Here is a 24,929-nt window from a genome sequence, read left to right as displayed (position 1 = left end):
AAGACAAATACTGTATAATCTCACTTATATTTGGAATCTACCAAAAGGAAAAGTTGAACTCATGGACACAGAGAGTAGAATGGTGGTTACCAGAGTCTGAGGGATGCGAGAGAGGGGGAAATACTGGGCAAAGAGCACAAGCCTTCAGTTATAAAATGAATAAGCTCTGGGGAAATCTAATGTTGGTGACTATAGTTGATAGTACTGTGTTGTGTATTTGAAATTTGTGAAGAGACTAGACCTTAGGCATTCACACCACACCACACACACACACACACACACACACACACACACACGGCTAAGTATATGAGGTGATGGCTGTGTTAATTAACCTGATTGTGGCAATCATTACACAAACTATGTCAAATCATCATGTTGTACACATTAAATATATACAGATTTATCTGTCAACTATACTTCATATAATTTACATTATATACTTTATATATCATAAAACTGAAAATAATATTAGGAGAGCAGGGCAATAATAAAACAAACAAATACTAAAAACAGAGGTTAGGTGCAGGAAAAAATAAGGGTTAGGAACTTGATTGAATTTAATGGCCCAAGTGTTATATCCTGATTGGAAAATAAGAGTTGCTGCATAGTGTGAGATTATCTCTTTTATTTTTCCAGATTATAGACTGAGAGAGAAGGAGCTAAAGAATTAAACAAACAAACAAAAAAACTAGAATTACGCGATAGAGGCAAATCTGTGTAGTAGGAGAAGTTGTGTCAGGATGGGCCATCTTGCAAATGCCCAGCAGTCTTAGGGTCTGAGTCTAGTTCTTAATCTCTGTCACTAACAGCAGCTCACAGGGTGATACACTTGAAAGGCCCAAACTGAGATTTCACTAATAATGATGGAGCCACTTCATATTGTTTCTTTCTTCCTTCTGTGTTCTGGTGTTTAAGAGTACGAACTAATTTCTTTCTGGAAAATTAACTCAAAGAGTGTCAGTGATTAGGATTCACACATAGGTAGGTATTTCTGGCTCATTGGAACAACCCAGTGATTCTAAACCACAAAGAGAAGAACAGATCCCCTGAGGTGTAGTTCATTATAAGGAGAAGAAGTTGAGCATGAGCAGGTAGATTTAGCAGTACGTTCATATGTTGAAGACAGCAGGAAGTTCTGGGTATACCATGACAGTGGTTATTTGAACCAGTCCCAACTTAGGACATGGGTATATACCCTGAGAGTAAAAGGGTAGACCAAAACAACTGACTCACTAGATTTGGAAACAAATTTTGGCCTAACAACCCAGGTTAGGGCTCCACTCTCACAGAACAGCGTAGAGGGGAGGAAACATTCTCCTTCTTGCACTTAGCATTTCTCTGGCATCATACGGTAAGTGCTGGCAAATCTGCTGCCTGAGATATCAGAGTGACAGTGTCTGGAGCTGAGAGTCACAGGTAAGAAAGCTGAAATGGATCATCTCTAGTACTCTTGCGGTTCTTAAAGTTTGTGAATTCTAAGATTATTGAATCTAAAACAGAGTTAACCAGCTCTGCTTTGGGTCTGAGAGGTAATACCAGGGCTAAAAGATACCAAGAAGAGTCTAAATAACATAATGGATACTGATTAGGGAGAAATTACTAAGCCATCTCAAAGTATTTAATTTCTTTAAATCTTGCTTCAAATTGTATCTATTTCCTATGCTCAATAGGCAAATATAATTAGTATTTAGTAAATATTTATACTGATGTTTTAATACAGAGGTGTTTAAGTGGAGAAAAAGAGTAAATAAACAACCTAATCTGTATAAAATAAAATACCTTGGTCATTCAGGCCTAATGAGATGCTTCAGTTTGTGAGATTTGATAATATCCATTAATTGGCACTACTAACATTGCAGGCTAGTGCCAAGGAAGAGCCAGCTAGTTTTCAGAGTCTATACTTTGTGAATTTAACAATATTCAAATTCAGAAGCATCCTGTTTCCCTGTTTGATTGGAAAGGTGTACTGCTATACTGTGCCTTGTATAATATTAATGAAATGGTCACTTACAGCATCCTTTCAAGTGTCTGTCTCCTTAATTAAGGGAGTTCCCCTTTGTGTACTCCTGTGCTGACTGCAGAAGGATTTCTAGTGAAAAAGTTCGGGCCATGGATCTTATCACAGTATGAGGAATACCCATATTCTGTCTAGAAGTGGAAATTAAGCACACCTTTAAGTGGGCTTATTTCTTCATGATTCTCAAGTTTGAGAGGATAGGTAGAATTCATCCGTGAAGACATCTGGTTCTGGACTTTTGTAGGGTTTTTTGGTGGTTTTTAAATTAGTGATTCAATTTCATTACTGGTAATTGGTCTGTTCATATTTCCTGCTTCTTCCTGATTAAGTCTTGGGAGACTATATTTCTAGAATTTATCCAGTTATTCCAGGTTGTCCAATTTTTGGCATATAATTGTTTGTAGTAAACTCTTTTTCTCTTTTGTATTTTCGCGGTGTTAGTTGTAACTTCTATCATTTCTGATTTTATTTATTTGTATCCTCTCTCTTTTTCTCTTGATGAGTCTGGCTAAAGGTTCATCTTTTTTTTTTTTTTAATCTTTTCAGCTCTTAGTTTCATTGATCTTTTCTATTTCTTTTTACTCTCTATTCCATTTATTTCTATTCTGACCTTTATTATTTCTTTTCTTCTACTAACTTTGGGTTTTATTCTTTTTCTAGTTCCTTTAGGTGTAAGCTTAGGTTACTTATTTGAGAATTTTCTTGTTTCCTGAGGTAGGCTTGTATCACTATAAATGTCCCTCTTAGAACTGTTTTTGCTGTGTCCCATAGATTTTGGATCATTGTGTTTTCTTTTCATTTGTCTCTAGATATATATTTTTTAAAATTTCCTCTTTGATTTCTTCTATGACCTGTTGATTATTGAGAGTATATTGTTTAGAATCCACATGTTTGTGCTTTTTGCAGTTCTTTTCTTGTAGTTGATTTCTAGAGTCATACCATTGTGGTTGGAAAAGATGCTTCATATGATTTTAATATTCTTAAATTTATTGAAACTTGTTTTGTGGTCTACATGTGATCTGTCTTGGAGGATGTTCCATGTGCACTTGAAAAGAATGTGTACTATGCTGGTTTTGGATAAAATATTCCGTAAATAGCTATTAATTCAGTTTGGTCTAACTTACCATTTAAGACCAGTGTTTCCTTATTGATTTTCTATCTGGATGATCTGTTCATTAATGTGAGGTGTTAAAGTCCACTATAATTTATTGTATCTTTCTAATTTCTCCCTTTATGTTTGTTAATATTTGCTTTATGTGTATAGGTGGTCCTATGTTGGGTACACATATATTTACAATTGTTTTATCTTCTTGTTGGGTCTCTGGGCCCATGCTAGCCACTGGAGGGCAGGGCTGAGTCCCCTCACAGGTGTTTGTGCAGCCTCTGTGCTCAGGGCTGGTGCTGGCCCTTTGGTGGGTCAGGCTGGGTCCCCGGTGCTAATAGACTGGAGGGAGTATTCCAAAATGGCTCCTGCCAGTACCAGTGTTATTGCAGTAGAATGTTATGGCAGTGTTATTGCCAGCATCTTCATCCCAACAAGAAGTCTCAGTTGCCTACTGCCTGCCTCTCCAGGAGGCTGTCTAAAATCAGTGGGGGCTGACCTAGGCTCCTACTGTCTCTGTGCTGCGACATGGCGCCTGTGAGATATTTGCATGCATAAAAGCATGGAATCTCTCTTTTCTATAGCCCTCCAGCTCTCTTGAACATAAGCCTTGCTGTTTTTCAAAGCCAGATGTTCTAGGGGCTCATCTTCCCAATGCAGGACCCCTGGGCTGTGGAACCCAATATAGGACACAGAGCTCTTGATCCTTCGGGAGAACCTCTATGATTGTGATAGTCCTTCTGCTTCTAGGTCACCAACTTGGAGGTGTGGGTCCTCACTATACTACATCTCTGCCCCTCCTACTCATCTCCATGTGGTTCCTTCTTTATATCTTTAGTTGTGGAAAATCTTTTCTGCTAGTCTTCAGGTAGTTCTCAAAAATATTTGCTTTGTAAGTAGTTGTAATTTTGGTGTGTCCATAGGAGGACATGTTTTCAGAGTCTTCCTATTCTGCCACTTTGGCCATTTAAAATATTATAACTCACCTTAAAGAGGATATCTCCCTTCAGAAAAGAGATTGCATTTAATAGTCCTTGGTTTGACTGATAAGAACAATATAGAATGAAGCATAGGTCAACTTTGAATTAGTTTATTACCTAATTGGCCAAAAGAAAACACTTACTACATTTTTCTACTTTTTCCTGGAAAATTAAGTTATATCTATCATCCTCGGAGGAATCCTGGTCTTGGTCAGTGCCATAAAGAAACAGAAAAAGAGAGTAGGCAGTGCATCTCTTCTGGTGATAAACAATCTCACTTTGACCCTTGGCTTTTCTGCCCTCATATTGGAATGGGAGCTAAAAAGTGTAAAATGGACCTAAAAGCTTACAGATTCTATTACTGATATTTTGTTTTCTGAGGATCTTCTAGAGCTAACCCTTCTTCCTCCCTCAGCACTTATGAATGGCTTGAGACATATTTAAACTCCTTTGCTATCCATGCTATGCTCTAGCAAATAGGGACTTATCTTACCAAAGTCTATTATTGGACAAAACTGTTGCATTAAAAAAAAGCAACCCTGACAATGTTAGGTGACTATGAAATCAAAACTGGAGATGAGACCACTTTAAACCTTACCAAATTTAAATATAATTGTAACTTTTTATTTTATTTCATTTATTTATAGTAAATACATACATTACTATATACTATAGTATGTACTAGTACTATAGTACATGTTTTATATACTATATTACATATATAGTAAATATATATATATATGTGTGTATTTATTTATTTATTTATTTATTTATTTATTTATTTATTTATAGGAGAGAAGAATAGGAGTGTAACTAAATGGTCCAATGATGAGAGCAGATTCTGGGATATAATTACTTGAGGTATGGTTTGGGGAATGAGGTTAGTGATGGCCAGTTTCTAGTGGCACCTAATAAGCCCTCTCTTCCCTATTTAGCTATTTTGGACTTTGTGACTCTTGAGCTGCTTTGACTCTGGATTGTTCCAGAATATAGACTTGTAAATTTATATGTCAAATGCAAGCCAGTTTCCTTTTTGAAAAGTCACAAAGAGCATGAAGAGGAAGTGGGCTTTAATGCTATTCCTCTGTGACCTCTGCTACAACTTTCACTACTCTAGAATCATCCGTTAGAATAATATAAATTCATGGTGAGATTTTGTTGAGCCATTCTTTTGCTTTGACTCTATACATGGATTAAGCAACATGAATTCAATTTAGGGCCTGTTGATGATCCCAATGGAGGTAAAACAGGGGTGTGTCCCATCTGCTTTCTACTTAATATACCTTTTAATAACTTAGTGCCACCTTTGGATTAGCTAGTTGCAGGATTACCTCATCATATTCTTTCTCCTCTCCACTTCCTTCTCTTCCTTCTCCTCCCACTTCTTTTCCCCTCCTCCTCCCATCTTTCGCCTCCTCCTCCTCCTTCTTCTTTTTCTTCTTCTTCAATACCAGAAACCTAGTTTGGATAAGCTAGGAATGATCCAAACCCATACAGTTTGAGATCTATAGACTAAAGGCAGAATTAACATTTGATCAAAGTTCTTCCACATTATCTCACTCATAAAGATTAAGCACACACGCAGATACAGATATAGATAGATGAATTGGAGAGTACGCCAACTCATCTGTTTATGCAGGTGTAAATCATGGCACCTTGGTGACTTCAAGATAGACTAAGAAGGTACATTATTCAAGATTAGCTATTATATGGATGGTTTACTAATAGTTTTATTTTTTATGGCTCCTCAATACCTGTATGTTGATAAAAAGCAGTATTTCAGGAAAGGCATTGTTTGGTTCTCCTGCAGAATTGTGTTTAGTAAATTGCACTTTGATATATGGTCGAGGACTTTGAAAAGTCTTATAGTTCTAGCCCTAAGAAACACAGTGGTATATTTAAAAACAGGAATTGTGTTGAGGAGGATATTGTTTACCACATCATCAAAGTCTGATTTCTAAGGACCTGGGAGAATTCTCTCTGGTCTCAATACTAGGTGTCATTGTGCTTTTCTTGCATACCTGATTTTTGTTTTGCTTTATTTTAGTCTTCCAGACATGGAATCATGTGCCTGATTATGTTTCCTCTTTTGTTTTGGCTGCTAGGAAGCTCAGCATCAAATTTATGGTCCACCTAAAATCCTTTCGATAGCAATGCAGAGTATAAATATATGGTGGTAAAAATATGGTAAAGGGACAAGGGAGACTGGGATCAGAGCCCACCTCTTTCCTGAACTCCTTATTCCACATGACAAAGAACTCTTACTACCTACTACTGAGAGCTGGCCTTACTCAACTCTGTGTCCTGATGTACAGACCAGTATCTGGCATCCAGTGGGTGTTCAATAAATACTTTCTGTATGAAAAAGGAAAGCTTACCTCCTAACATAGAAAATAATTAATACCAAGAAGACTAACTTAAAAGTCATAACTGATTTTAAAAAAGTATGATGAGATCCAGACCAAGTTAAATACTATTTTAGACAACCCGGACTGCTTTTATTTTATTTATTTATTTATTTTTTTGGTTGGGGGATGTAATTAGGCTTATTTATTTATTTATTCTTAGAGGAAGTACTGGAGATTAAACCCAGGACCTCACGCATGCTAAGTATATGCTCTACCACTTGAACTATACCCTCCCCTGTTCTGGACTGCTTTTTTTAAGTGATTTTTATTTTCAATTTATCCAGATGGGATTTTAAAAATCAATAGCTAGCCAGGAGAATATCCCTTTTCCTTATAGGAGGAGGAACTTCTTTCAAGCAGGTGGATGAATTTGTTATTACCTGACAAGTATCATTCCCCAAGCCATAATTTTTCAATTATGGTAATAAAAAGTTAGTGGTACTATCTATGTACTGAAACAGATTTCATTCATAGATACCTACCCTACTTTGGCATGTAGCCATGTTATTCAAGTGCCTTCTGAAGTTTTATAACTTCAGCTACAAAAATTAATTTTCACAATCTGTGCTGTGGTCAATGTCACTGCAATAAACTGGTTGACTATCTGCCTCAAATTCTTTTGGAATGAAGATGGGTAAAATAAATAATTTTATAGAATTCATTGAGTGAGGTCTTGACAAATCAATCTAAGAGTAGAGATAATTGGCATGTATTTTCATTCAGATGAGTAAATCATGAATTTTTTGACGTATCACATATATATATTTGCAAGGATAACATTTATTTTATGAAAGACACCAGAGAGGCCATGTCACCTCTTTCCTCATCTGTAAATCGAGAGAGTTGGATGAGACCATCATGAAGGTTATTTTCAAAGCAGATTGAATGAAACATCCATGGACAATGGAAATATTACACAGAGTGAAAGGCTTACAGAAGGATTCTGCATGACATTGTTTTAATGTTCACTACTCCTTCAACTGAGGTTGAAGAATCCATTCTTTAACAATTGTGGGGGGGTCAAACCCCAGCTTTTTGATGAAAATTAGACCTATGTTAGTTTTTGCATTTGTATCTTCAGTTGTTTGAAGACAACCATCTTATCAGCTGGGCCAATAAGATCATTAATGGAAAACAGTGTTGTGCACCAGTAGATCTTTACACCTTGATCAATAGTTATTTACTTCTGAGGGGTCACAGCTTGGTTAATATAGCTGAATAATTTTATTGATAGATAACCTAACAATGAAAAATAAAATTTAAAATAGAAGATGAATGAATATAGCACTTTCTTCAGGCATGAATATTATTATTTGAAAACTGTAATAGCCGCTGGAATGTTGGAAGGGCAGACAACAAAAGCATTGAATAATTGTCCTAGGACTATAATCAGACTTCCATTATTGACCTCTGTTAATATTCTACTGTAACTGTCTGCTAAATTGGTTCCTTGGGGCTTGAAATATACAGTGATGTTATGAGTTCCTATCGTAAATTGCCACACAGTAAAGTAGCAAGTCTCTGAAATAGTGTTGGTCCTAGTTTGATCAATACTCAATTCAAAGCAGTGCAATAGGCAACTGTTTCCATAGAAACATTGATGTCACAGAGGTTGAACAGCGGCTGTTACAACAAATCATTTCCTCTGAGCAGTTGTAATTGACTATATGTACAGTTCGCTGTCACTTGAGACCATTTACATCAAGCAAGTAACAGAACTGCATTAGTTATTCCAGGTGTAAGAGGGTTAGCTCTTCCTTTTGTGACCTTACAAATACCTAGGAGGATATTGCCATAGCAACCAGCAATATAACAGGATGAACATTAAGGTAGCTGGCCTTAATGCAGTAGCATTCTTTCGGAAGCTGAAAGGTAGTTTTAATAAAATTTACCTAGTTTTAACATCAACACAAATCCTTTGCGCCCTGCAATAATGACTGGGTTCCTATCTCACAGACATCACCAATAACACACAGACATTACAATTTCATTTGCACTTCATTTCCTGTTCCTCAGCTTTGATTTTCTCTCAGCATCTAGCTGCTAAGGCAGCACACATGCACATTTGGTCAAATCTTTTTACTGAGTACAGAGTTTGGCCCTAGAGAAGTGCTGAAGTCTGAAGTGGTTCAGACTTGAAAAGTGAGATAATGAGAGAAAGAACCTTTGACAAAAAATTAAATTTTTTACCCTGGCTAAATAATCTCTAGAGTTTAAGAACACGAAAGAAAGCAGAAACAGACGCAAGCTTAGCTTACTTTTGTTGTGGTTCCTTAGGCTTAAATCACCACCAGAATTGACTTTCATATTCTAGATTTTTTCACATTATCCCACTACCTTACCATAGTTTTACTGGGGTGACTATGCTCATTGGCACATTTTGGAATATTCCATATAGTTCTGGGGAAATTAAGAAGTTTGTGTGTCCTTTGGTAGGTATACAGGCAGAAAATGGTATCAGTGTACAATCAAACTCCAGGCCAAATGAAATCCCAGGCTAATGGGAATATTTCTAGAACTATGAGAGTTAAATATGCCCAGACAGAGTATCTAGTTTCCTGAAAATCTTGCCAGCATCTCCTCTGAGCTTTACATAGCAGGTGAAATTATCAAGAATGAGAAGCTGTAATGGCATTAACATTGTGTTCATTGCCATCTGCAATGGCATCAGGGATGGAGGGAGTTTACAGGGTGTGTCAGGGTCTAAACAAGCATTTGCAACCACAACCTGGCAATCAGGTTTAACGTATGAGCAGACTGCAGAGAACATGCACTACCTGTCTCAGCCCGGACTGCAGGCATGATTAGCAATACTGTCATCTTGGTGTCTCTGGGAAAGAAAAAATATATATGGTCATCAATGAAGGGAGGAGGCAAAAACCCTTATAGGAGGTGTTTACTTGGAAGGGATTTTCTAATACAGACCCACAATTATCAGCCTATAGATTTTTGACCAGTCTGCTCTATTCCTCAGGGTGAATCCTCAGAGGTAATAAAATTGAATTGCAATCAGTATTCTTTGATACTAACCTGCCACTGACTGTTATTCACCTTGAACTAGAGAGCAACTATTTATAAGATTGTTTAGAGACACAAATCCAGTAAATTACTCTGTTTGGCCTTAAAAGAATGTTTGGCTTGAAGCATAGAAATGACTATAAATCTTATAGGAATAATTTATAAGACAACATAGTGAGCAGTGATCCTCTGGTTATAATGGGTAAAGAAAGACAGTTTGAAAGGAAAAAGTGTTCCCTGCCCCCACGCCCCCTCCACGAGGTCAGTGAACTTTTCCAGGGCCCCGCATACAGGAAATTTAGTAATGACACCTGGACATCCTGAGAGAGAAGGGAAACAGCTGCCCTTTGCATGTATGCCCTTTCCTGGAGCAGTGCTTTTCTCATCGCTGGCCATCTTTCCTCTGACCGCATGGCTTGCCCAGTGGAAAAAGGAGAATGAGTCAGCTGTTACTGGGTATCCAGAGGGATCTGTCAGTCAACAGTAAGTCAACAGCCTAATAACCTTTCGCAAAAGCATCCTAGTCAGAAAGACTGGTTTTGGGGGATGGTGTGTGTGTGTGTGTGTGTGTGTGTGTGTGTGAATGAAAGAGGGCGAGAGAAAAAGAATATGAGAAGTACCACACATTCTAGCAGAATATAATTCCTAATCATGTACAAAAACATTTGGGTTAGTCTTGATACATGCAAAATTTCATTGATTAACATATTATATTAGAGCAACACATCTTAATTTTATTAGTAAAAGAGTCTATCATTAGTTCAGGGAGTCTATGGGTGGGAAAATAATATAATAAAATAGAATAAAAAAGAAAGGAAATCAGGAGAAATGAGTTATAATTTTGGCTTCTCCATTTACTGGTTTAATACCCTCTCCCACCTTCCTCAGATAAAGCCTTAATCATCTGTGAGTGAAATAGTCAAGGGGTAAATATTTCAGGAGAATCGCTTCACCTAAGCTAGAGACCTAAAACCCTATTAAATTTATTATTTTTGAGCTGAGAAGAATATAAGGAAACATCCCAAACTCATTGCTTCTTTTTTTTTTTTTCATTTTGTATCTCAATTATTTAAAAATAGTTAGGAATAGAAAGGAATGGAATATTTCAAAAGGTGTTTTCTCAGGTCAACATGAAGCTAATTTCTTCATAACTGATTTACTTTTTGATTTCTGAAACTCAAAGGAGCACCAAGACTATCTACAATATTGCCCAAATAAATTTGCCATGAGACTATCTATAACCTAAATTACTCCATTTGAATTTGATTAACCTTAATGAGGTAATAGCTACCTCATAGGGTTGTTGACAAGATTAAGTGGAAGAGAATTTTTAAAGGATAGAATTGTGTTAAGTAAAGTATATGAGCATGAGTAAGTATTTCTTCAGTGATTGGGATCTTTTATTTCAGGGTTATTATCCCAAACATCAGTTCTTGTATGGCTGGAAGAGGTATGAGAGTTGAATTGAATCTGTATAGGTCCTATATTTCTTTGTTGACTGGATCTCTAAAATGTGTGGTAGTTTTTTGTTTTGTTTTGTTTTTTACAATTTTCCTCCCTGATTTAGAAGTGGAGGACAGATGAATAAAATCTGGTTTATAGAAGATTTCAGGTAGCTGGGTTTGCACTGGTCAATATGTTGGTGATATTATTATCACCAGGCATAGTAGCATTCCTCTGGGACAGTGTGAAGTGCCTAAACTATGCCTTTCTGGTGGTGGTGAGAGGGGAGTGACATTGATGAATAGTCTTTTAAGTAATTTCTATATAATATTGACTTAATTTTCTCAGTTTGGCAACTTCAATGTCTATGACTCCTTGGGGCTAGTTTTACCCAGTTAGTCTCCGGCCTCCTACTGCTGTTGGGTTTTGTCTCCTCCCTGGCAGATTCTGACTGTTCTTGCCAGCCAGTTTTTGCTCTGTCACCCTGTGCCTGCCTGGAGATGAGTAAGGCTGGGGCTCCACTGTCTCTCGGTTGCTGATTCTCTGCCTGAGGCACTATCGCCCAGCCCCTATTCTTAAAAGCTTTCTGCCCACCCTGACTTCTCTGCTCTTTCTCTTGGCTCTTCCTCTTTCTCTCTGGCTCCTCTTCTCCCTCCCCAATCTGTTACATCTTGCATTCTCCAGAAATCAGTCTCTGGCCTTCTTCCCACTCCGCGCTCTTTCTCTGAGGACCCATCTATTTCCACAGCTTCCGTTCTCAGGCAGTGATTCCCAGTCCCATATCCTGTTCTGCCCATCCCCTGTGTGTTAGATTCTGAGACATTTTAATAAAGTCAGCTAAGAGGGTAACCCAAGGTTGAAGGCCACTGTGTGGGATTTCATCAGGGCTTCTGGAGCCTACTGGGTCTTCCTGGGGTAGGGTGGGTGTCTGTGTAGGAGAGAGTACCTGAGGGGAGCAGCAGAGCCCATAGGGGCTGGCCAGCCCACAGCAGCTTAGGCAAAGTCTTCCAATTGTTAGCAATTCTTATCACTACGAATAGCAGGGTCCTAGTACTGGTACTACTGCTATTATCGGAGTAGGAATAATCCCTCTAGAAATGTCAATATCCTTTACAGGAGCAACACAAAATTATTTATAGGTAATTCCTTAATAGGGATAAACTCACCACTTTCTCTGACTAAATAAATCCTGGAGAGTGTGTGAGGAGCTGATACCCCGAGAACACAGAAGGTGGTGCCAGAGAAGGGACCATGGAGGTGAGGGAGCAACCTTCCAGACATCCCGATGCAATGACGTCATCTTCCCACGTGACTGGCCATGTCCACCTCCTGTCCCACAGCCCAGCCTCAGGTTTCAGCTGTCTCGCACAGCTGAGGTCAGGGCCACCTTCTCCTGACGACAGCAGGTCTCCAGTCACAGGCCATTGTTTCCTGCAGGAAGACCAGTGATCCTTTAAACAAGGCAATGTTATTCTGGGTTCTGCTGACAACAGCACAGTCCCCCGACTGGGTTTTCCAGCCCCATTTATGCTATTTGCAAACCTGTCAAGGAGAGACCAGAAAGGGGACTTCGAATCTCCTTTACTCATATCTTTTCTAGCCCAGACTGAATGGCTGAGTCAATCCCAAATTCTCAAAGGAGGAAATATGATTGGCCCAAACTGGGCCGGTGTAAAACTCCCTTATTTGAAGAGAGATGATATAAACATAACTGCTGAGGGTTTACCCTGGAGGGTGAGGCAGGCAGCTCCTGGACAAAGGTGGTTCGTGGGGTCAGAACAGATATTTCAAAGACATCTTCTACACTTGGGCAAATTAAAAAAAATAAGCAATAGCATTTCTATGTTCTCAACTGAATAGCTCCGATGTCTAGTGCATTATCAGTTGGATCAAAATGTGTTCTGAGGGAGCAGACACACAAGACTAATGCTTACACTATTTGTGAGACTTGGGGCACGTCTCTTGAGTTCATAATTAGTCTGATGCTCATGGCTCTGGAGCAAGGACCTGAGTTCAACACTAGCTGAGTTCAGCCAGGCTGGGGCCAGTGGTGGCCATCTGTAACCATGTAAAAGGGCAAGGTAAATGATTCAAATAGAGGTTAAATTCTGAATGTTGAGGCTGATGAGCTTTACCTCCAGTTAACAGAGATTAATCTGGGGCTTTGCTGAGGTCGGGGATTGGGGATTTCTTGCTTCTATTATATTGCAGTACACTTATAATGCAGATTTCTATATGATGACTACTTGCCTATTTGGGATGGGAAGCAAGATTTTACAGACCAAGGTTTTTAATACCAGTTTTGTTTTGTGTATGGATGTTTTTGAACCATAGCTTGAAATCACAACCATAAAATAATACACCCCATATGAAACTAACTGAATTTGAAGAATGACCTGACAATTTGATTTAGGTATAAGAAATTTTTACGGCTTGGCCATAAGAATGAGATGTTCTCTCTTTCCTCAAGACTTGTATGCAGTGTCTCTTTGGAAATAGCCAGGTAATCTTCCTGGGGCAAAATGAACCTTTGCAGGTCCTATGTCATCTTTGCAACCCTGCCATAAAAATAGAAGAAATAGAACAAGGAAATGTATAATTTCAGCTGAAAAAAACTTTGGTTTTGGACACTCAGGAAAATGAAAAGAAAGACATTTTGGAAAGATAAGGGGAGAGAGAGGACCCTAATTTTGTCTGTGGTTTTCTAAACTAGTTTGGACCCAGTTCTGTTATTTTTAATTTAGTGGGATGGCTTAGGGATGACTTCTGTCTTAAAGGTTTCAGTTGCTGGGTTTGCTGTGATTTAACTCTAATACTTATGCAGAAGACTGGAAACTAATCTGCACTATTGGTGCCAGAACAGTATTTATAGACACTTATGAATGATTAATATGCGATGAGCAGTATTCTAATATTTTGCATGCATTGATCATTTAATCTTCAAAATAACCTTTCATGGTAGGTACTGTTTTTATCCCCATCTTACTAATAGAGAAACCACAGAGAGGTAAAATCAATTGCTTGAAGTTGCATTGGTGATAAGGATTAGGGCTAGGATTCAAATCCCAACAGTCTGACTAGAGAGCCAAAGCATTTCACCACCATGCTCAACTCCCGGGAACCATTTTGGTTCTGAGAAAGTTGTTTAATCTTTGTGTCTAATTCTTCTGTCTTTAAAGGCCTGTAACAGCACTTCCTGCCTCCCCAGCTCAGAGGAGTGTTCCAGGATTAATAGCAGCATGTGTCCATCTCAGCTTCTGTGGTTCTCTCCCTTATACACCAAGTCCCCTTTGAAGTCGATAAAAGCCCTATGTGTGTGTGAAGGGAAGCAGGGCCCTTGGTGGGTGAGGGGATGTGTAAATATTGAGGCAACACATATAAATCACTTTTATTTTCTTGGAAAATGATCTACATAAACATCAAATTGCGTGAAATGCTTTGTATTGTGTGTTTGCAGGTAACATTCTCCCATATGTGAGATTCACATTTTGAAGTCACAATCCATGGAAAGTACCCTCAGGTAATAATTTTATGTTTATCGAGTTTGTTCTCAGGTAACCCATAAGCTCTTCAGGGGCAAAAGCCAGGTCTGATTCATTTTTATGCTACAGGTTTCCTTGGCTTCCCCTCCCCACTCCCTTTTAGCATCTACTTTGGTACTTGGTGCTCAGTGAAGCCTTGCTGAGGGAATGGAAGCTGCGAGAGTCAGATTTTTGGTAGTGATTTCTGAGTTAGCTGCATTCCTAGTGCGGGAGATCACCTGGAAGGGCAAGACGATTCTGGGAGAATTTTGACAAAAGCAATTTAAAAATGCCAATTTACAAGAGAAAGAGAGTATGAGGAATTGAGGCTAGATGCTAGGAAGAGTTTCTTGACCAAGAGGACTGTGAAAAGCTGCAAACTGTCTTACAGGACAAAGCTCCCATCTTTCTTTACATAGTTTTGAATAGTAGGTTATTTGGGTTGGACTCAGTTCTACCTGGAAGTAGGGGCATTGAGGGAGGAAGAGGTAGTTCCCCTTGTAGTTCCCCTTGCTCAGATTCCACGGCTAGAGAATGGAAGCAGCAGAGAAATTTGTTATCGTGGAGGGAGTGAAAAAAGAGAGCATAGTGGCAGACACTATGCCACAGGAAATGTTCACTATAAAGTTGTTATTCCAGTTAAACTTTGTCAGGCTAAGTGATATCTCCTAAGGGTTTCCACAGCAGGTCTGTTTTTCAGATATTAATCTATCCAATTCACTTTAGCATTTATCAGGTCAAGGGACATAAAACTCTACTTTAAAGCTAGTAACTACCTTCTCCCAGAAATTGAGGCTTAATACCCAGAAAACTTCATCCTTGGCATTCATCACTACTGGACCTTATTAAACTGCACTGAGGGATTCTGAGGAAAACAAAATCATCATGGCAATTTAACTCCTAATGACAGAGAAGATCAATGACTTCAGTTTTCAGTTTTCCAATCAATTAGTAAATCAATCAATATTTTTTTTGGTACTTGTTTGGTGAAAGTCATCATGCAACAATCAAATAATGTATCAAAAGAACAATTTAAGGGTCAGGAGGCTTCAGGAATACAAGGATAGGTCAACATTAGAAGATTTGTTAAAAAATAAAGGGAAAAACTATATCAATCTCAAAAGGCAGAAAACGACTTGATAAAAATCAATATTTAATTTTAATAAAATCTTTGTTATGTGAGATTATAATGAGAACTACCTTAAAATAATAAAAGAATATTTATCTAAAGACAAAAGTTAGAGGAAAGAAGAAACAAGAAATTTTTACCATTTATTATTCAATATTCTTTGGCAGTCCCAGCCAATGCAATCAGAGAAGGCAAGGAAAAAAGAGGTATAAATATTGGAGATAAAGTAAAAGCATTTTTATTTGCAGATAAGACTCAAATAAGAACTATTAGAATCAGTAAGAAAGCCAGAAAGCTGAACAGTTACAAGTATACAAACAAAACAAAACAATAACCTTTCAAACTGCCTCTTGTATTTTTAACTAAAAATTTCTGATTGACTAGAATGAGAAATTTCAGTAACAACAGAATATAGAAACAACAAAATAGAAAACTTGTTGAAATAGACAATAAGAAAGGTGCAAGACCTAAATTAAAAGTATGTGTATACATAAAACTTAACTGCAAGAAATAAAAGAGGACTTGAATAAACTGACATATAATTATAGGCATATAGATATAGATATAAAATACTGTGTTCTTGGAAGCATTCAGTATTCTGAGGAGCTAAAAGATTTAAGGCAAATGCAATCAAAATCTTAATGGGATTTTTTTTTGAAACCTGACAAAAATGATTATTTAATTCATTTTGAATAATAATACACAAAAATAGCCCAGAAAAAGTTTATAAGAGAATTGGAAGAGATGTTTTAGAAGAGATAAAAATGTATTTTACAGTTCCCTTATTAGAACAGTGTGATACTGGCCATTAAAAATAGAGATAAATCAATAGGCCAGAATAGAAATCCATGGAACAGATCCAAGTATTCATAAGAATTTATTATATCATAAAGGTAAAGTAGAAGGATGGTTTATTCAAATAAAAGGTGTTATGACAACATGCTAACATTTGGGGGGAAAAGTTTATGTCCCTACCTCATACTATACACGTAAATAAATTTCAGATAAATTAAAGATTTTTTTGCTTTATTTTATATTTTGCTTTATTTTGGAAAGATGAAAATGCTAGAGTAAAATATGAATATTTTTATAATCTTCTAATAGGAGAAGACCTTCCTAATACAAAAGACTGAAACTACAAAGTTTTGATAGTTCTAACCATGTAAAAATTTAAAACTTTAGTATGAAAAAAACTTCAACTAAGTAAGGTTACCATGCTCCAGGTATGTGGTTACACCATCCATCTCTTGGTGGTTAAATTATCAGGAATTTTGCAAGCTAATTTTGTTAAACAAAGACATCATTAAAAATTAAATTATATATAGTTGCAACTAAATACATTTATTTAGGACAAAGGTAATAAATATACAAAACAACTTATCTCTTCCTAATTATGTTATTACAATTTGCTATTATCTAAGCTCTTGAGTTTATATCTATTATATCTGTATGTTGAGAATATAATTTAATCAGATTACAGGGAGGAAGACAACTGGAACCAGTGACTGGGATGCCACCAGCACCTTCCATCACCATTCCTTATCCTGCTCTGCTTGTTTTTGAATGTAGCTTCCTCTTTTATTGAAGACCAGTTTCTTTTACATGGTTGGAACATGTTAGCCAGCAACGCTTTGACTTCCATCTTTAACTTCACTTCCAGAGAGGCTTGCTCTTATCTCAAGAAAAAAAATAGCCCAGAAAGAACTCTGATTGAACTGTTTGGGTTAAGTGTCATTCCCTGGACCAGGCACAATGACCAGAGGGCTTTGCTTGATGATTGGCCCAGATTTGGTGCGGTGGCTGGTCCAAAACCAATGTTAAGTGGGACATAAGATCTGTTAGAATATAGCCACTGCTTTTTGAAACACATATTAGAAGGAGCATTTCCTAAAGAAGCACCTTGTTCTGGGCAGACAAAAAAATCAATGTCCATAACTCTGACCTTCTACCTAAGTTTTGTCCAGCTTTTGGAGAGATCCTTCCTTGAATTACAGAAATTTGTGAACCACAATAAATTAGGCCATTCTTAGGCCTAAAGCCTACATTATTTTTTTAACATTTTTTATTGATTTATAATCATTTTACAATGTTGTGTCAAATTCCAGTGTTCAGCACAATTTTTCAGTCATTCATGGACATATACACACTCATTGTCACATTTTTTTCTCTGTGATTTATCATAACATTTTGTGTATATTTCCCTGTGCTACACAGTATAAATTATTTTTAAAGTGGTTCTGGAGATTTTGAGATACAGAGATGCTTTTGTCTTCTCTTCGGAACTGATACTTCTCTACCAATCTTCTTTGCCATGGCCAACTGAATTCATGATCTCTGAAATTTCTTTTTTTTTAAACTAACATAATAATCTAACTAGTATTTTAGAAACCATAAAGAAAATGAAAGTGATCACCGTTTTTCTATTTAGTATTCCAAACACTATCATAGACATGAATTTAGTAAGTGTTTATTGTATTAGAAGACCTTATAGCATCTTGAATGATGATATATATTATGCTTCATGTGGATGCCTTGGTTAAGGGAAGTCAAAAGTGTCTCCTGAATGCAGTCGTTTATTCAGCTATGAGTTAAAGGAATATATTTTGTGGGAGTGGGAGGTAGTACTCAAGGTGAAAAATTCTAACTTTATGGACATGGTGGAATTCTCCAGGGCCTGGCAATTTTGGCAAGCCCATTCAAGCCAGCTTTCATGAGCCACTGTAGCAAGACAGGATTTGAGCCTCTTCCTTTGACTTTAAAAACAGAGACTGCTCCAGGCCAGAGATGACAGTGTATATAGTTAACTGTTATGGATCTTACAGTAAAAATTTGTTGAAGGTCATTAAACACTCATCTCTCTATGTTTATTACTTTAGTCTTTTATTTGTTGGTAGACATGGATCATTTGATGTCAATTACCACCACACTTGGCATTTTATGCAGTAAAGGTCCTTATGGTTCTTGATGGGTAAATAAACAAGCTAGTGAAAAGCTATAGTGACTGTGGTTCTTACATTTCTGCTCACTTAACAGCCTGAAGCGAGAGGAGGAGAAGGTCTCTCTGTAGTTGTGTCTTCTGTGACTGATGTTTTGGGCCTGAATCCATAGCCCTGCCCTGCTCCCCGCTTCTGTACCCCACATGCTTTCCTCACCAAATGCTGCAGTGACCTAGGTGAATTTGGGGCTGAGCATTTCCTTTCTTACTTTTTAAAAAAACTCATCTCAAAACACTTGTTTAGATGGAATGCCACTTTCTTTGATACTATAGAGAGAGAAATTTATCCTCTTGCTCAGAGTAACGATTGTTTTTACTTCTTTTAGGGGTGAGGTCAGAGCATTTCTTCTCTCCCTCCCTCCCTGCCTCTCTTTCCCTCCTTCCTTCCCTCCTTTCCTTCTTTCTTTCATGTTTGATAAGTCAGAGTGATTCTCCTTTTGTCAAGCCCTTTAGAGAATATTTTTGCTCAGCTTCTCTCTAACTACTTGTGTGTTTGTGTGTTTTCTCATTTTCCCATAATAGTAAACCTAAAATAATATATTAGTTACTCTCTTAGAGTGTGTATCTTGTGCCTTTTTATGTGCTAAATGCTCTGCCTATGTGATCTGATACCTTTATGACAACCCTATAGGGTAGGTACTAATGTAATCCCATTTTATAGATGAGGAGATGGAGGCAATCACTTGCTCAAGGTCACATAACTAATAAGAAGCATGATCAAAATTCCAAATCAGGTCTATCAGACTTGACAGATGTACCCTTGACCACTTTGCTGAACAGCCCAAGCTTTGTTACTTGCATGCCTGTTGAACCAATTGGTCTGAAAAGTAACATTAATATATAATCAATATTCAGATAATTTTCAAATTGTGATAAAAATATGTTTAACTCAAAAATGATACCTCCCATAATTTCCTCTTAATTTAATGTTTTATAAGATTCTGTAGAATCTTATTCCACGTTATGGTCATTATTAGGAAATACCACTTATCCTGTCTTGTGGATATAAAAGGATGCTGGGTAATAGCAATTTTTGTTTTTAAAAAATCCAGAGAAATCCTAGCAAACATTATATATGATAGAGAAACTTTTAAACAAATTAATTCTGTGAAGCTGAAGAGAGAAAGAATGGGTTGTTCCTGAATTCCAGTTGAATACCTTTCAAAGAAAATGTAATGACCTTAATGTTGAGGAACAGGTAGCCTGTTCACATTAAAACACTCCTTAATTCTTCCTATTTTTTTGAACTCCATTTCACAGTGATAGTTTGTTCATTGTATGCTTTGTGATGTAATGGTCATAACAGGGTATGGAGAATCATTAGTAATTTGTTTTAAAAAGAAAAATAGTATAGGAACCAATTTTATTGATTTACTCATTAGATTTATTAAACCCTCACTAGCTAAAAGCTAATAATAATCTATTCTCTCAAATACAGTGAACAGTTTGAAATTATACCTAATTGTCAAAACATAAACTTTCTCTTAAAAGGAAGAATCCTTCTGACTAAAAAACCCCTTTATTCTGGCCGGTGATAAAGCCCGAGAAATATAGGCACATTCAAATATATGTTTTATGACATCTTCTTGAAAATTAATTGCAGCTTCAGGAAATTTCACGAAACAGGTGAGGCAAACCATGCTTTCGCCTTTGTCTTTGGACCTGGAACATCTTCCCATTAAGTTAGCTGTAGCTCTTTCTTTGGTCACCGCATTATTACCCTTCTCTTTAGCACTCACATCACTTAGAGTAGATTGAATTCAGAGCATTTATAAGGTGCTGCCTAACCTTATCACCTTTTATTTACAAGCATATTTGGCATATTTATTAGAACTGGCCATTTCACGAAAAATATTCTTCCTCTAACATTATGTGTAAAATGTTATTTGTCAACAGGTGATGAATTAATCATCATATTTAAATCCCTTTTGTGCATTTAGGCATATTAACATGTCTAATGCATTTCTATTTGAAGTGTGTAAATCTTTCAGTGCAATATTCCTTTACCCAACATAATTCTCTTAACCTTTTTATGTACATAAAAAGCTTACATTCATATTAAACAATTCTTTTCTTTCCCAAAACAGAAAATGAGGACCTAACATAAAATGTGCTATACATTTCTTTCCAAAATGGTCTATGATTGACTTAATCCAAAAGCTTTTGAAAAATACTGTGTACCTACCTGGTATTGTAAAAGAGAAATGGGTCATTGTGAATCATTCTAATACTTGGCCAAGTAAATTCTTTAAAATGCCAATGGCTCTATGACAAGATATGTACCTGTATCTTAATCTGAAATATGTCACTCATTTCATAGGGAGCGTCAGGCCTTTTGTGATTTTGGTTTCTGCCTTTTTCTCCAGCAGCCTTTCCCCCATTTGTACCGTATATGTCCCAGACACATGGAGCAACTTCAACCCTTTCTGCACCCCTTTTCATTCTTCTTTGCTTGGTCATGTTTCAACATCCAGCTCTCTGAAGCCTTCCCCAATGCCACGCTGGTGTATGCACCCCTTCTTTGAGGTCCCAGAGCAGCCAGTGTCTGCTCTGCCATGGCCCTTACTGCAGTGTGTCATAGCTGTCTGTCTTCACACCTGTCCTAATTAGACTGTGGGGACCTCTAGAACAGGGACTATGATTTTATCCCATGTCCCCAGCCCCTAACACCTAGTAGGAACTCAGTAAATATTTACTTATTTAATGAAATTGAACTAAACTCACCCCAAATCCTTTTTGGAAGTGGGCAAAGTATAAATGAACAAAGAAACACAAATAAAAGATGGCACTATCAATGCTTTGTATGAACGGATGATGAATTATTAGGAACAATCATGATGATCAGTATGACCAAAATAACTTTCCCCCTTTGTAGAAGAGCATGGAAAAGCTGCTGGCTTCCTGATCCACAAGGCTTAGGAAAACAAGGACTTATGGAGCAGGTAGTGGCTGGAATTAGGGAGCAAGAGTGCCAGGGTCTCACCCTCTCAGTGAAGAGCAGAAGTGGAGGGTGGAGGGTCAGGAAAGGAAGGATACACCTGCCCATGGATATTTCAAACTGATATTTCCCTTCTCCCGAGGGTGGGAGTCTGGATGGGTGCTCTCGGCCCAACCCCCAACCTATGGAAATGGCTAAACCTTGACTTCCTCTGTGGAATTCATGTTAGGAGTTAGCCCTGGGAAGAGAAAATGAACCTTGTTTCTGTGATTGTGATTTATTTATTTGGATGTATTGCGGGGAAGAGGTGAAAAGAGTGGGAGGGGGGATGTGTGATTGGAGGGGCAAACAACACATCACTTACCTGTTTGCTCCACAGGTGGGTCTTCCTGTAAGTTGACAGACTATTAAATTAAACCCAATCCTTTTTCTAGTTTGGAACCCAAGTTTTTAAAATTAATTTTTCATTTATATGCAGGAATATTCATTATTTGGTGTACTGTTCTATAAGTTTTGATACATGTATAGAGTCACCACCATAATCTAGTTACCAGAAGGTTTCCATGGCCTCTGCTCCCTCACATTCCCTCTTGCTACCTCTTTTTGGTTGAACCCTCCCACTTCTTTGACCTCTTGCAACTTCTGATCTGTTGTTTGTCCCTGTAGTTTTGCTTTTCCATAATATCATATAAATGGAATTATACAGTATGTAGCCTTTTGAGACTGGCTTCTTTCATTCTGCATAGTGCATTTGAGATTCATCTACATTGTTGCATGTAACAATAGTGTTGGGGATGAACTGTGTCCCTGTCCTCAAATTCTTTTATTGAAATCCCAACTTCCAGCACCTCAGTATGTGACATGGGATAGGATCCCTTCCTTGGCTTCTACCAAAAGAAAAAAAAATCTAAGACATGTTCAGTATAATTTATTGGAGACTTTTGGGGACACAGGAGGGGTTTACATCACAACAAAGTAAATAAACTCAAGTTGAGTTTATTAATTTTCTTTTTAAAAGTCCCTCCATACCCTGTCTACCACAGGGAATTTTTTTCACCAGTATCTTCATCTCCAGGTGCTCCAGTTTATGCCATTTTCTTGGCTTCTGTATCCTCCTTTCGCTTCTTTCCTCTGTTCTTTCTTCCTTCGTCTGAGCAGTGGTTTTAACTCTCGTTTTCTACCTTAGCTCCTAACACTGGGTCCTCTGGCTTTCATCACCTCCCCCTCAAAGCTTATCAAGGGATTTTCCGAAGTGGATAGTTTACTCCCTAAGAAGATTATGGTGCTAGCTGTTAAGATAACGTTTTACTCTCCTTCTCAAAATGTGATCATTACAAAATGCTTTGAGATCCTTGCAAGTCTCCTGACCCTTGATAAAATATTTTGTTATTTGACTGATCACATATATACCTCATAGGATGCAAATTTGTTTAAACTGCCATGTAGAGTCTGCACAATTTTAAGTGCTTTATAAGATTTCACTGACTAGATAATCTCTGACAGATTGAAGTGGGAAAATATAAAATTTAATCCAATATCTAGAAAACTAAAGAGAAAAAAATGTACTTTTTGTATCAGAGAATAATTTGCCTCTCCTTCTGTTCCGCATTCCATATTTTTAGGATTGCATGTACTGTGTTGAGAAATCTCAAACAGTTTTATAGTTTGCGAAGGGGAAGGGAGGGTATCAGATCCTGATCTTCAAATCTGCATTGCAGTGATGGTTAGGCTCTTTTTGGAGTCTGGGCCTTTATGGAAGTGGGCAGAGGTCCCCGTGGGCACCATTATTTGGCTATTTCTTCTTGATGCCGTGAATGCGTTTGCTCCTCTCCTTTCCCCATGCTTTCTAAGTACTCCCCATTTGATCTTGGGCCAACAGCTTGTTTAAAAGGTCAAGGAGAAGAGAAACAGAAATCTGGTGGAGACATGCAACAGCTGTTCCTAAGCTGGGAGCTTCCAAGAAAGACAAGTTAACATAGGAAAGGAGAAGGCATGTATGCTTTGTTCAAGGGGCAGAAGGAGGGGGAGTGATTAATGTCTGGAAAGATGATGATTTGGCTCAGGCTGACTTCCTTTACTGCATGAGGAAAGGGTTTTTTGAATTTGTGAAGATATGCCTTTTGGAAATGAAGAGACAGAGAAAGCTGGACCAAAGTGTTCTCCCTCCTTTGTCCAAAGAGCTCTAACTTCCCGGTTACTTCACTCACCCCTTTATCACTCTCCGGGGTTACTGACAGTGTTTTCATTTAAATGCAGAGGCTGATGACTCTAAAGGTACCTGGGCATTTTTGCTCATGGTATTAGAAAATCATCTGGTTGGGGAGAAGACAGGGTGGTGGGCAGCACGGGGCTGACCCTGTGGGATCTGCCTGTTGGGGGACCCAATGGGACTCAGCCTCCCTTGAGAAAGGCCTACCTCTGCTCCCTGGGGCACCTCATTCACATGTCACATCCCAGCCACCTCTGGCTTTTACAGAGGCTGCTTTTGCCTTAGTATACACAGTGTACTTCTCTCCTTGCTGGAAATTTCTCTTGGAAGTCATCTGTTTGAATCACTTTGTTTTCTTCAGACCAGCATGCAAAGTTTTGCATAAGAAAATACAATTTTGTATCTATTTTTATGCTGGGTAAACTAGACCATATGGATTTGAAGTCACTAAACCATATACTAAATGGCAATTCTTCCCTGCATTACCTAAGTGTCCTTGTTAAACATCAAACCAAATACTGGCTGTGTCCAGCCGGGATGAGCCCCAGACTGAGCGCCCAGAACGAGAGAAGGGAAGATTACTGTGCTGCCGCGTCTTACTGTATCCTGCTTATGTTTCCATCTTCCTGTTACAACTTCTCATTGTAAAATCTTCCCTCTAAACTCTTTTCATATCTTTCCAAGAGCAGTATTTTCTTTATTGTCTTTAGTGATATACTCCCAGGGTGGTAATGCTAAAGAGGGCCTTTTAGGTTAACTCTTCCATTTACAGTTGAGGAAGTAGACACCTCCATGTTTACATTTTAAAAATTAGAAACTAGGGGGAAGGTATAGCTCAGTGGTAGAGTGTGTGCTTAGCATGCATGAGGTCCTGGGATCAATCCCCAGTACCTCCATTAAAAACAAACAAACAAACAAACAAACAAACAAACCTAATTACCATCCATCAAAAAAGATTTTAAAAACGTGCAAAATCAGTAAGACAGCTCAAAAAAATTAGAAACTGCCACTTAAGAATCCAAGTGGTTTATTTGATTACCTGCTTCTCTCTAGCTGCCTTGATTTCCCCTTCAAGTTCCATTATTGAAAAATTGTGCCAACACCTTTAGAGCTGTCTCTGTTTTGAATGATCCGTGGTGTGTGCTTTCATTTCATCCTCTTGGATGTGT

This window comes from Vicugna pacos, chromosome 5 (genome assembly GCF_048564905.1).
Source record: "Vicugna pacos chromosome 5, VicPac4, whole genome shotgun sequence".
NCBI classification, from domain to species: domain Eukaryota; kingdom Metazoa; phylum Chordata; class Mammalia; order Artiodactyla; family Camelidae; genus Vicugna; species Vicugna pacos.
The sequence above is the reverse complement of the archived record's forward strand: the minus strand, read 5'-3'. Positions refer to the sequence as shown.